Source organism: Miscanthus floridulus, chromosome 9 (genome assembly GCF_019320115.1).
Source record: "Miscanthus floridulus cultivar M001 chromosome 9, ASM1932011v1, whole genome shotgun sequence".
NCBI lineage: Eukaryota > Viridiplantae > Streptophyta > Magnoliopsida > Poales > Poaceae > Miscanthus > Miscanthus floridulus.
In genome coordinates, this window is record NC_089588.1 from 124,098,826 (window position 1) to 124,110,485 (window position 11,660).

Genomic DNA, 11,660 nt, shown 5'->3' on the forward strand with positions numbered 1-11,660 from the left:
AGCGAAAGTAAATTTGTTCACAAATCTAACATATCTCTTTGGTAGTTTATGAAACTACAAAAGAGATATATAAGATTTGTGAATAATGTTAGAACGACCATGTCGGATGAACAAATGACTAAACAACCAAAATAAACTTTGTATATCTCGAAAAGTTATGAAACTTTGTAATTGGCAACTTTTTAATTTGAAATCATCTTGTCATGCAAAACTTTGTTTGAATTTCAAAAAATTAAAATTTGAACTTTTCAAATGACCTCGGATGGAAAAACAACCAAAATAAACTCTGTAGATCTCGAAAAGTTATGAAACATTGTAGTTAGCAACTTTTTGATTTGAAATCATCTTGTCATGCAAAACTATGTTTGAATTTAAAAAATTTAAAATTCGAACTTTTCAAACGATCTCGGATGGAAAAACAACCAAAATAAACTCTGTAGATCTCGAAAAGTTATGAAACATTCTAGTTGGCAACTTTTTGATTTGAAATCATCTTGTCATGCAAAACTGCGTTTGAATTTCAAAATTTTGAAATTCAAATTTTGTAAACGACCTCGGATGGAAAAACTTCCTAAACTAAAAGTGTAGATCTTAAAAAGTTATGAAACTTTGTAGTTTACAACTTTTTTATTTGAATTAGTCTAGGGCCTAAAACAAGCAATTTACACTCGGTTTAGTATAACTTATTGGGAACTAAAACGGAATCCAGACACAAGTGACAGTGTGGTGTAGTGGTATAGGAGTTTCGCGCGCAGGGGAGGTCGCGGGTTCGAATCCCGTCGGCCGCATTGCTGCAAAATTTATACGAAAAATGCCAAAGATGGGCGGGAGCTGGCCGGTGGGGGCCTCCATCGATTAAAAAAAATTCCATTTTTTTCCCATTTTTTTCGGGTCCAACTTTGCCGAGTGTCGGGCACTCGGCAAAGACTTTGCCGAGTGCCCGACAAAAAACACTCGGCAAAGACACCTTTGCTGACCTTTTTTTACCGAGTGTCCTTTGCCGAGTGTAAATTGGGCTTTGCCGAGTGCCCCTGGCACTCGGCAAAGCACTGAGTCCGGTAGTGATTTCCAATGAGAAAATTACGGATAAACCTTATCAAGAAAAAAAAATGAAGTACTCCTACAATGTTTGTTATTGCAGTTCTGTCAACTAATTGAGGAAAGGAAAAGGAAACTACCGCTGCTTTGAGCACCAATAATGGACACCACGGTGTAGGGGACATTGTAATCATTGCTGCAGTGATCATGGATTAACTTTTTGATGCCTGAGGTGTAAAAATCCTTTTCTTTACCCTGGACTCGTTTCACCATTTGGATCACAGGGGACGCAAGTGGAGTTTGATATGCCATCGATCGAATGCTAAAGTGCGCTGAGAGCTATACTAAGCCTTCAAAGACAGCACAAGATGGCATAGCCACTAAGACCTTGGGTCCTTTTATAGGCCAACAACAGCGAGGTTGGAATCTTCTAGATGTCGACAGGAACCCGATTGATGTCGGACTGTTTGGCTGTGCTTGAGTACGAGGCTGACCATACCTATCAAGTACTAGTTGTTGACAGTTGTTGGCACCTGCAATATCACTCTCAAATGTGCAGATACGTGCGTGGAATGCTGAACTCGAACTTGTACTGACGAACAGTCTACTGTTACATAAAGTCTACAATCCATCTGGAATAATATATGTACGTACGTACATGATACGTATATAAGCTACAAAACAAACTGTATTCTTCGACTCCCATATGCACCTAAGTATCCAACGTATTACAATACTAGTAGACCACATTGAGATTACCGCTTCCAATTTTCAAATAAAAATTCCTTATCCACACTACCGGAAACGTCGAATTTGCCGAGTGTTTTTATGTTTACCAAGTGTATTCTCTCGGGCACTCGGCAAATAAGTTCTTTGCCGAGTGCTGCGCTAAAAACACTCGGCAAAAAAAAAAACACTCGGTAAAGAGGAGGTTTGCCGAGTGTAAAAAAAGACACTCGACAAAGATGGGGTTTGCCGAGTGTTTTTTTTTGACACTCGGCAAAGAAGTAAAATCTTTTTTCTGGGAAAGAAGGAGAAGAAAAAAAATGAAAAAAAAACTTTGCCGAGTGCCCAGATCTAGGACACTCGGCAAAGGAAAAAATATTTTTTCTGGGAAAGAAGGAGAAGAAAAAAATGAAAAAAAACTTTGCCGAGTGCCCAGATCTAGGACACTCGGCAAAGGAAAAAAAATACTTTTTTTGGAAAAAAAGGAGAAGAAAAAAAAATGAAAAAAAACTTTGCCGAGTGTCTAGATCTAGGACACTCGGCAACGGAAAAAAATCTTTTTTTAACCGGCCCTACCCTTCTCCCCGCGTGGCCCCCTCCACTTCTCCCCGCGCCGCGTTCGCACGCCCCCTCCCCTTCTCCGAGCATGCGCACGCGCACGCGCCGCCCCCTCCTCCCTCTCGGCGCCGGCGCGGCCCCGACCTCCCCTCCTCCTTCTCCGGCACCGGCGCGGCCTACCCTCCCCTCCTCCCTTGCCGGTGCGGCCCGCCCTCCCCTCCTCCCTCGTTGGCGTGGACCGCCCTCCCCTCCTCCCTCGTCGGCGCGGCCCGCCCCCCTCTCGGCCCTCCCTCTCCAAATCCGGCGATGACGGGCGTGGTGTTGGTGGCGGAGGGAGGAGCGGCGGATCCGGTGGCGTGCTCGTCGGCGTTCGCAGCTCCACGAGGAAGGAACAGGCGACGTGCGACGCTGGCGAGGACGGGCTTGGGCGAGGCTCGTCGAGGTGGATGGCACGGCGGTGGAGGCTCGACACCGCATCTTCCTGGTGATGGCGAGCAGAGGTGGCGACGGCGTGGCGGAGTAGGAGCTCACGATGGTCGCGGATGACGACATCGCTGTGGCGAGCGGCTCGAGGAGGCGGCTTTGCTGGTGGCGCGGTGGTGGTGCGGCGTGGTGGGGCAAGAGCTACACCTTTGGTTAACGGATGCTCACGAAGGAAGCAAGGCCAACTCGATGGTGGGGTAGGCAGTGGTGCACCAGACAGTGGCACAGGCTCGTCGGGGCTTACCGATGGGCTTCGCGCTGTGGAGACCGCGCGGTGCAAGGGACATGGTGAGGCTATGATGAGCGACTATCGAGCAGGCTCGTGGATTGGCTCAACTATGATGGTATCTTGCGCTTGGCAGCGTGGCTTGTCCTGGTGGCAACAAGTTAGGTTGGCGAGGCTGTGCGGCGTCACAACGCTCCAGCTTGGTGAAGGTTCATGTGCAGGCAGTAGCCGTGATGACATGTACCTATAGCACAAAGGCACGGCTCAAAGATCGGCACCAGCAAGGTAGACCGATAGTGAGGCCAAAGGGCTGGCTTGGACAAGATCCAGAGGCCGTGTAGCTACGAGGACATGGCAGACAACAAAGGCACCGCCTTGGGCCTAGGGTATTGGTCTCTCCGTAGGGCTCAATTGGGCTCAGAAGGTGAGAGTCCATCCGACTCATGGTGCCGGGCCACTGCCAGTTCGCGACATGCGAGGTTTGGGCTTAAACCAGGAGTGATAGGGAGGGACACGAAGTGCTTACGGAGTGCTCGACAAAATGCCAAGACGTATGTGTGTCACTAGGTGGCACCTTTAGGTGCGCGATAGTGGCAAGCCAGGGTCTTGCCGGGATGTGCATGTCTGTGATGGTGCACGTGGCGTGTGTGCAAGGTCCATGCGAAGCTGAGATACACCCTTATGCCTCCCATGTAGGAAGGCGAGGGTCGGCTTAGCACCGATTAAATGGGAGCTATCTAGGTGTCGAGGACGTCATCCGAGAGTTCGGTCACCGCCATGGCTTGGCCGCGGCGTCCTTGGTGCACTCAAGTTCATTGTAGTCGCAACGGTGCGGGGATAGGTCTCGCACAAGCGGATGTGGATGACATTGGTGTTCCCCCAGCTGTGCAACAAGGGTCATGCCAAGGTGCTCATCTGTGGCAAGAACAGACTTACGCCAGCGTCGTCCGAGGCATGAGCGCCATGGGATGACACGGTGGGTGTGTGTGTACGTGCGATGTGTCCACAAGCATCGTTAACACGCAGCCATTGAGGTCCCTGCAGAAAAATATGGCACGAAGGCCGGACTCATGGAGGGGTCATTGGCCTTGGGCTGGCAGCAGGTAGGTAGGGGTTGGAAAGGTTCGGCTTTTGGTTCCTCACCGACGAGCTTGCGGATGGCAGGTCGCTTGACGCGGGTTGGGCTCGATGCCGGCAGCGCAGCGACGTTGTTGTAGTCGCTCGACGGGGTTCGGTTCAAGGATTGCCATAGACGAAGCCAGGGTTGGTCATGGTGTGGACAAAGGCGTGCTTGCGGTTCATCCGCCGGTTTTAGTTCTCAGCCAAGGCGATGCCGGCGTCATGGTGGTGGTCGCGGATCGACCTCGCAGCATGGGCAAAAGGGTTAGGAATGGCAACTGGCATCCAAAGGTGGATACTTTGGATAGGAAGGTGGCTTACTCACATTGCGAGGAGGTCCGGTGAAGGTCGGGGCTCATCGGGGTAGTCCATGGCCTACCGTGGCTTGCTTTGGGGCAGATCTGGCTAGCAGTGGCGTGCTCTGGCCAGCTACGGCTATCCACGACCGGCTGGACACGCCCGCAGATGGGCTGGAGGAGGCAGCGGCTTGAATGTGGCCGTGGTCACACCGCTGCTCCCCGTCCTGACCCGTGGACGTCCACGGTGAGGAGCAACAGTGGGAGGGTGAGGATGAGGCAGGGGCTCATCGGTGAAGTATGGCAATGTCCGCCCTAGGTGCTCGAAAGGCAATGTCCACAGGAAGTATGGCTTCTAAGCCTAGACCAAAAAATATGGAGATACGCCGGTGTTGCGACTAGTTTGAGTGCGTAGTCCCTAGACCACAACTAGGAGCTCTTTGAGCCATCTGCTCGGATGCTTTTCCTCTTTCTGGTATAGTCTCTTTTTGAGAGCATCGAATATCATGCCGTTCATCCGTTTGACCTGGCCATTGGCTCTAGGATGGGCAACAGGGATGTATTTGATAGAGATGCATCGGTCTTCATAGAAGTCCCAAAAATGGTGACCAGTGAATGTAGTTTGGAGGTCGGTGATAATGCTGTTTGAGAGACCGAATCTATGGATGATATCTTCGAAGAGCTCGACTGCCTTCTTTTTAATAGCCGAAACAAGCGGCTTGTATTCGATCCACTTGGAGAACTTCTCAATGGTGACGTATAAGTACCAAAATCCTCCTGGCGTAGGCTTGAAAGGCCCAATCATGTTGAGTCCCTAGCATGCAAAAGGCCAAGAAGCTGGGATGGTCTGCAATTCTTGCGCCGGCACGTGTATTTGGTTGGCGAAAACTGACATCCTTCACAATATCGGACGAGGTCTTCTATGTCAGAGATGGCCGTGGGCCAGTAAAAACCAGCTTGAAAAGCTTTGCTGACCAAGTTTCTGTAGGTTTCGTCTGGTTGAGGCATCGTCATGATCGGGGCCTTCATTAAAAACAACTTGAGCTGCTCGAATGCCGTATCAGCCTCCTCCGACCAGGAGAAGCACTCGGAGGCCTTGAGTAGTTTGAAGAACGGTAGTCCCTTTTCATCGAGGCATGATATAAAGCGGCTAAGAGCAGCCATGCTCCCTGTGAGCTTCTGTATATCCTTTACGCAGGTCGGTCGTTTCATACTGGTAACAATGGAGACCATGTTAGGGTTGGGTTCGATACCCTGGTCGCTGATGATATAGCCCAAGAGTATGCCGGATGGAACTCCAAAGATGCACTTTGAAGGGTTAACTTCCATCTGTATCTTTTTAGGTTGGCGAATGTTTCTTCGAGGTCGGCGATGAGACTGTTGGCGGTTTTGGATTTGACGACCACATCATCGATGTGCGCTTCAATGTTGTGGCCTATCTGTTGGTCAAGGCACATCTAGATGACCCTTTGGTAGGTTGTCCCGGCATTTTTGAGTCTAAAAGACATGATGGTATTGCAATACGCACCGAAAGGCGTGATGAATGATGTTTTGATCTGGTCGTCCTCTTTGAGAGAAATCTGGTGATAGCAGGAGTAACAATCAAGGAAGGAGAGGAGTTCGCAACCGATGGTGGAGTCTACGATCTCATCTATCCGAGGCAAACCGAAGGAGTCTTTAGGGCAGTGTTTATTGAGTTCGGTGTAATCAACGCACATTCTCCATTCTTTATTCTTCTTTTGAACAAGAACTGGGTTTGCTAGCCACTTAGGATGATACACTTCTTTAATAAATCCGGCTACTAGAAGCCATTTTATTTCTACCCTAGTAGCCTCCTTCTTGTCTGGCGCGAATCATCGGAGCTTCTGCTTGATCAGCTTGGCGGTCTGTGAGATATTCAAGGAGTGCTCGATCTTCTTCCGTGGAACCCCTGGCATGTCTTCAGGTTTCTAAGCAAACACGTCGGCGTTGGCACGTAGGAAGGAGACGAGCATGCTTTCCTATTTGGGGTCGAGATGAGCCCCAATCTTGGCGATCTTGGTGGGGTCATCGAGGCCGAGGCCGACCTCCTTCATTGCCTTAGACTTGGCAGAGGCACGAGGAGGCTACAACGCTGGGATCTCTAGGTCACCGGCGGGCACCGTCTTGGCATCGGTGACCATACTGGCCATCTAGTTGGAGAGGTCGGTGGCTTCAGCGAGGGAGAGACTCTCTGTTTCACGGGCGTAGGCGGTGGAGTGGTTGACCCGCAGGGCCAGAACTCCTGTAGGCGAAGGCATCTTCAATACCAGGTAGGCGTAGTGCGGTATGGCGATGAACATGGTCAGAGCTGGCCGACCAAGTATGGCGTGGTAGGCGGTGTTGAAGTCGGCCATGTACAAGTTGATGTGCTCGACATGGAAGTTGCTAGCCATGCCGAATTGTATCTAGAGGGTGTTCTCTCCAAGCGGTCGGGATGCCCTACCAGGTACCACACCCTAGAAGGAGGACTCAGAGGGAGTGAGGTATTCTACTCCAAGGACCAACTCCTTTAGGGCTTCGGCGATAAGCAGGTTCAGGGCACTTCCGCCATCGTCGAGTACTTTCCTGAAGAGTACTTTCTTGATGGTTGCATCGAGAACGAGGGGGAAACGCCATGTGTAAGGGATGTCCACCCACTGGTCGGCCCTACGAAAGGCGATGGGGACCTCAGACCAGGGGTGATAACTGGGGTCACTGATAGCGTCTTCCGTGTTGACGGAGAGCACCCAGTGGGCGGTGAGTTTTTTATCTTTCCTGTTCTTGACGGTGGCGAGGCCCCCGAAGATAGTGGCGACCACTTTGTCGTGATCTCGGAAGGCGTTATTATTGTCCCATGTGGCCGGTGACCTCTAGCTCCGTCATCGTTGTTATCGTCCTTCTTTTTGGCCTGGAATTCCTTACCCAAGCCCAGGCAGTCCTTCATCTTGTGCTCGCTATTCTTGTGGAGGGGGCACGGGCCTTCAAGGATTTTCTTGTACTGCTCGTTATAGTTATGTTTGGCGCGAGGTTCATCAACGGTGGTGACGATGTTGTCTGGTCAGCGGCGGTGATACTGGTCAGCTTTAGACCCTTTCGGCCGATCACGGCTACTGTCCTGATGGTGGTCGCGGTCATCGTAGCGGTGGTCACTGTGGCGTCGTTCATCGGGGCGATCATCGCTGCGGCGAGTTGAGCAATGAGTGCCCGCATCCTCGTTGAAGTGAACTTTGGCCTCTTCAGCATCGGCTATTAATCGGCGGTCGTGATCATCTCGCCAATCCCCTTTGGTGGCTTACGATTGAATTTGGAGCGGAGGTCGCTGTGATGGAGTCCTCTGACAAAGGCGGTGGTGACTTCTGCTTCCGTGATGTTGGGAATAGAATTCCTTATCTCGGAAAAACGTCTGATGTAACTATGGAGAAGCTCGGATGGTTTCTGATAAATACGATTCAAATCGTGCTTGGTGCCCGGCTGAGTACACGTAGCCATGTAATTGTCGGTGAAGACCTTCTTCAACTGTTCCCAAGATTCGATGGAATCTGGGGTGAGGCTCGTGAGAAAGTTCATTGCGGTCGGCGTGAGCATGACGGGAAGATAGTTCACCATGACACTAGTATCTCCCATGGTGGCACGCACAGCGGTGGCATAGCTTGTAGCCACTATGTGGGGTTCATCTGCCCCTCGTAGGGCTCGACCCTGGTGATTTTGAAACCATAGGGCCACTGGAGTGTTAGGAGTGCTCTTGTGAATGCTCGGGGGCCTTCGGGATCGTCACCGTCGGGATCGGCAACATTACCGGCGTTAAGTGGCTAGAGGGCTGCATCCGGATTACTGAATTCTTGCTCGTATTCTTGATGTCGGTGTACTTCCTCTTCATGCCGAGAGAAACGGCGCCCATCGATATGATGTCGTGCATCCCGGTGGTTGTTGATGTGTGCTCGGACATCTTGATTGACTTCTTGGTTATGTTGGCGAGGGTTGTTGACATGGTTCCCCCTAGCTCCCCCCTGGAGGGGTTGTCTATCATCACAATGTTGGTTGGCGAAACAGCTTCTACTGGGCGGCGATTGGATCTTGGCGCGGCGGATCGGCGATTCGAGCTTGTCGAGTAGAAAGGTCCCAGATCCTGGCGGATCTCGTTGACTTGGCAGTGCGTAACTTTAAGCATTGCGGCGACTTTGGCGACCTCTGGCGTTTGCTTGAGCCAAACGAGCTCATTAGCGGCCACGACCAAGTTGGGGCTTGGGGTCTTGTAGACATCGTGGCCATCGACATGGACGAATTTGTCATCGAGGTTGCGGCGGAGTGGGCGTGGCCTCCCTTGCAAGTCGAGTTGTTCTCTGTTGTGAGAAGCCTCGACTAGAACAATGGCGGCCTCATTCGCTCGGCGCTACATACAGTTGGCGTTCTTGTTGATGCGAGCTGCGCAGTCCACATCGGTTTCTCCATCCCGCGGAGGCCTGTCGATGCTGACATTAAAAATCCCACCTCCATGAAAGGGTGGAAAAGTAGGTTGGACGGCGGCGGTTTCGGCGACAATCTCCGTAGAGCCCTAGGACTCAGAGTCTAGATTTTCCTCCAGAATGGTGTGGAGGGATTCTTTGGGATGTTGGCCGATTTGCAACATGTTGATAGTCGACGAGAGCTGATCGGTGATTGGGGCGGCGAGAGGATAGATGACTCCAATCTGGTCGGTGAATTTGCCCCTTAGGGCATCCTCATGGACGGTGGCCGTAACCCCTGGAGTTTCCCGATCGGCCTCCGATAGATCAGAACCGGAGGGTGGTCGGCGCCGAACCAGAGTGGTCAGAGCCGATTCCGCGATGGAGAGGCGTTCGGTGAGCTTCTAGCGGACCTGATCGATATATGCAATTAGATCATCGTTGCCGACCAGCTTCCTCGAGTAGCAGGGCAGCAGGCGGCAAGTTGTTGGTGAAGACGACCTCGGAGGTGGTTCCGAGATCGGATCTGTCGTTGCAGGTGTTGGTGTGGTTGGCGCAGAAACGATTTGTACCGGCCAGATGATCTCTCCGTCTCTGTCAGCATTGATGACCCAGGAGATCGATCCGACCGTAAAGGTCTGGGCGGGCTGTGGGGAGGACGAGGAGCCTAAAAAGTGTACCATCTTGTTCGTCATGGAAACAACACGCACACCCCTACCCGACACGCCAACTATTGATGGAATATCGTCGGCAGTCCTCCGAGGGGTATCCCACGAAGGTAGATTGATCGACAGAGGTGCGCGTAATCAAGAACAAGAAGGCAACAGAGACATAAGAGTTAGACAGGTTCGGGCCGTCTGTACGACGTAATACCCTACTCCTATGGTCTGTTGGTTTGTATTGGCTATCGTATGATACTGCGTGTGTTTTGAGGGGGTCCCCTACCCGTCTTATATAGCCGGGGGGTAAGGTTACAAGTTGGTTAGATCTAGGAGATAACCGGTAAGTAATAACAGATTACAGGAATCACGGGATCGAGCATATCCTAACAGATCTCGTAGCATTTTCAGTATATCGCCCTTGATGTCTTGCGGTACGCGCTGAGCAGTACCGTGCATTGTAAGTCTTTGTCTTGTGGGCTGAACCACCCCTGGCGGCGCAGCCCAGGTAGTCTGCCGTGGGTATCCGGGGTCGTACCCCCCACACTTGCTTTATTTTTACTACTTGGATAAAAATCCCGGATGGGTACCAGATTGCTAGAGTTTGGAGGAATTAGGCTTGTGATCAACCAGTCAGTTGTCCCTGTGGAATTGGAGTCTTCACCCGAAGATCATAGTTGTCTTTCCGCTCTTTACAATCTAAGGTTATATTATTTATGCTAAGTACGTTATATATTGAGCATTGTCTATTGATATTACCCTTATTTGTAGCTATATGTGAGATTTGACTTCCTGGGCTCGCATATGGTGTTTTTCTGGTTTTGTTCTTAAAACCGGGTGCTACAATAACATACAAAACTTTTTGCCGAAAATAATAGTAGACATGGAAGTTGTTAGTTTATTCACAAATGTGAACTGAGCGTAGATCGGGAAATTAGATTTCTTGTGGTGGAACCTGACAACCCACCCACCCACTCGGTTGGAGTCCTTGTCTTCGCGGGTGCTCCTATTTTCCTAGATTTATTCTAGGAGAGTGCTCCTATATATTTTCCTAGATTTGAGGGCATATTGTAATTTACAACAATAGTATAATATAAGTGATAAATATGTATAGTGGTGATTTGGTTAAATGTCATATCGTCATATGACTAATGTCCTAGCAACGTCTAGTGTACTATCATATAATAAATAACAAAAGGAACAAGAGAGCACCCTAAGGCCTTGTTCGTTTCTTTCCTAAACTAAGGGTAAGCATTACATGTACAATACTAAGTCATATACAAGAACATAGGTCACCAGCTATATCAGCTCCGAAGGCTGTAATGTATGCCGAATTCCACGGGAAAGAGGCTTGTTGCTAAACCTTTAGCTCTAATGATGCAAAAGCACACGCCTTTCTTAATTAACAACCACTAATATGCTCTTGGTAATTAAGTGAGTGCTGAACAAATATAGAAGCAGCAGTTCTTGCAATCATTAGTGATGTCTTTTGTGTAATAATTATATTGTGGCAACTACGTAGATAAACAAAACGTATGCATGGATGGTGTGTCCTAGCTTTGGGGCGTGCGCGGTTAAGCATTATTGCCACAAAATTCAAACCTAATCATGGGGCTTTGTTGTACAAATAAATGCTAAAGCAAGCCTTTGTTTTTCATTTACAAGTTGGATCCTTTGGCTTTCCTGCAGTCAAATTTCATGAACGAAAATAAAAAAGGTAAAGATGCGCACACACGCAAGCCCAGTAGGCCGTGCCAAGAGCGACAGAGAAATAATAAGACCACACTTGCCGTAGGATTTTGATAAAACAAATTATGGTGCTAGCAAAAGCTGTGGAGACCAAAGATACACATCTCAATGACTAGTGCGCCTTCTTTACCATTAACTGCAATTCTTGGAAGACCGACGATACACATCTCTAAACTATTGCGCCAGTAACCCCTGCATCATGACTAATGATGCGAGTTCTACATGTGGAGACTTGCATGGTGTCAGTCTTTGAGTAAAGCAACACAATTTTTTTAAAAAGAGCAAATGGACGTAAAGTGGCTGCTTTTATTTTATTGGATATAAAACTTACATGAGGACATCAACATGGTGCTGTTTAATGTGT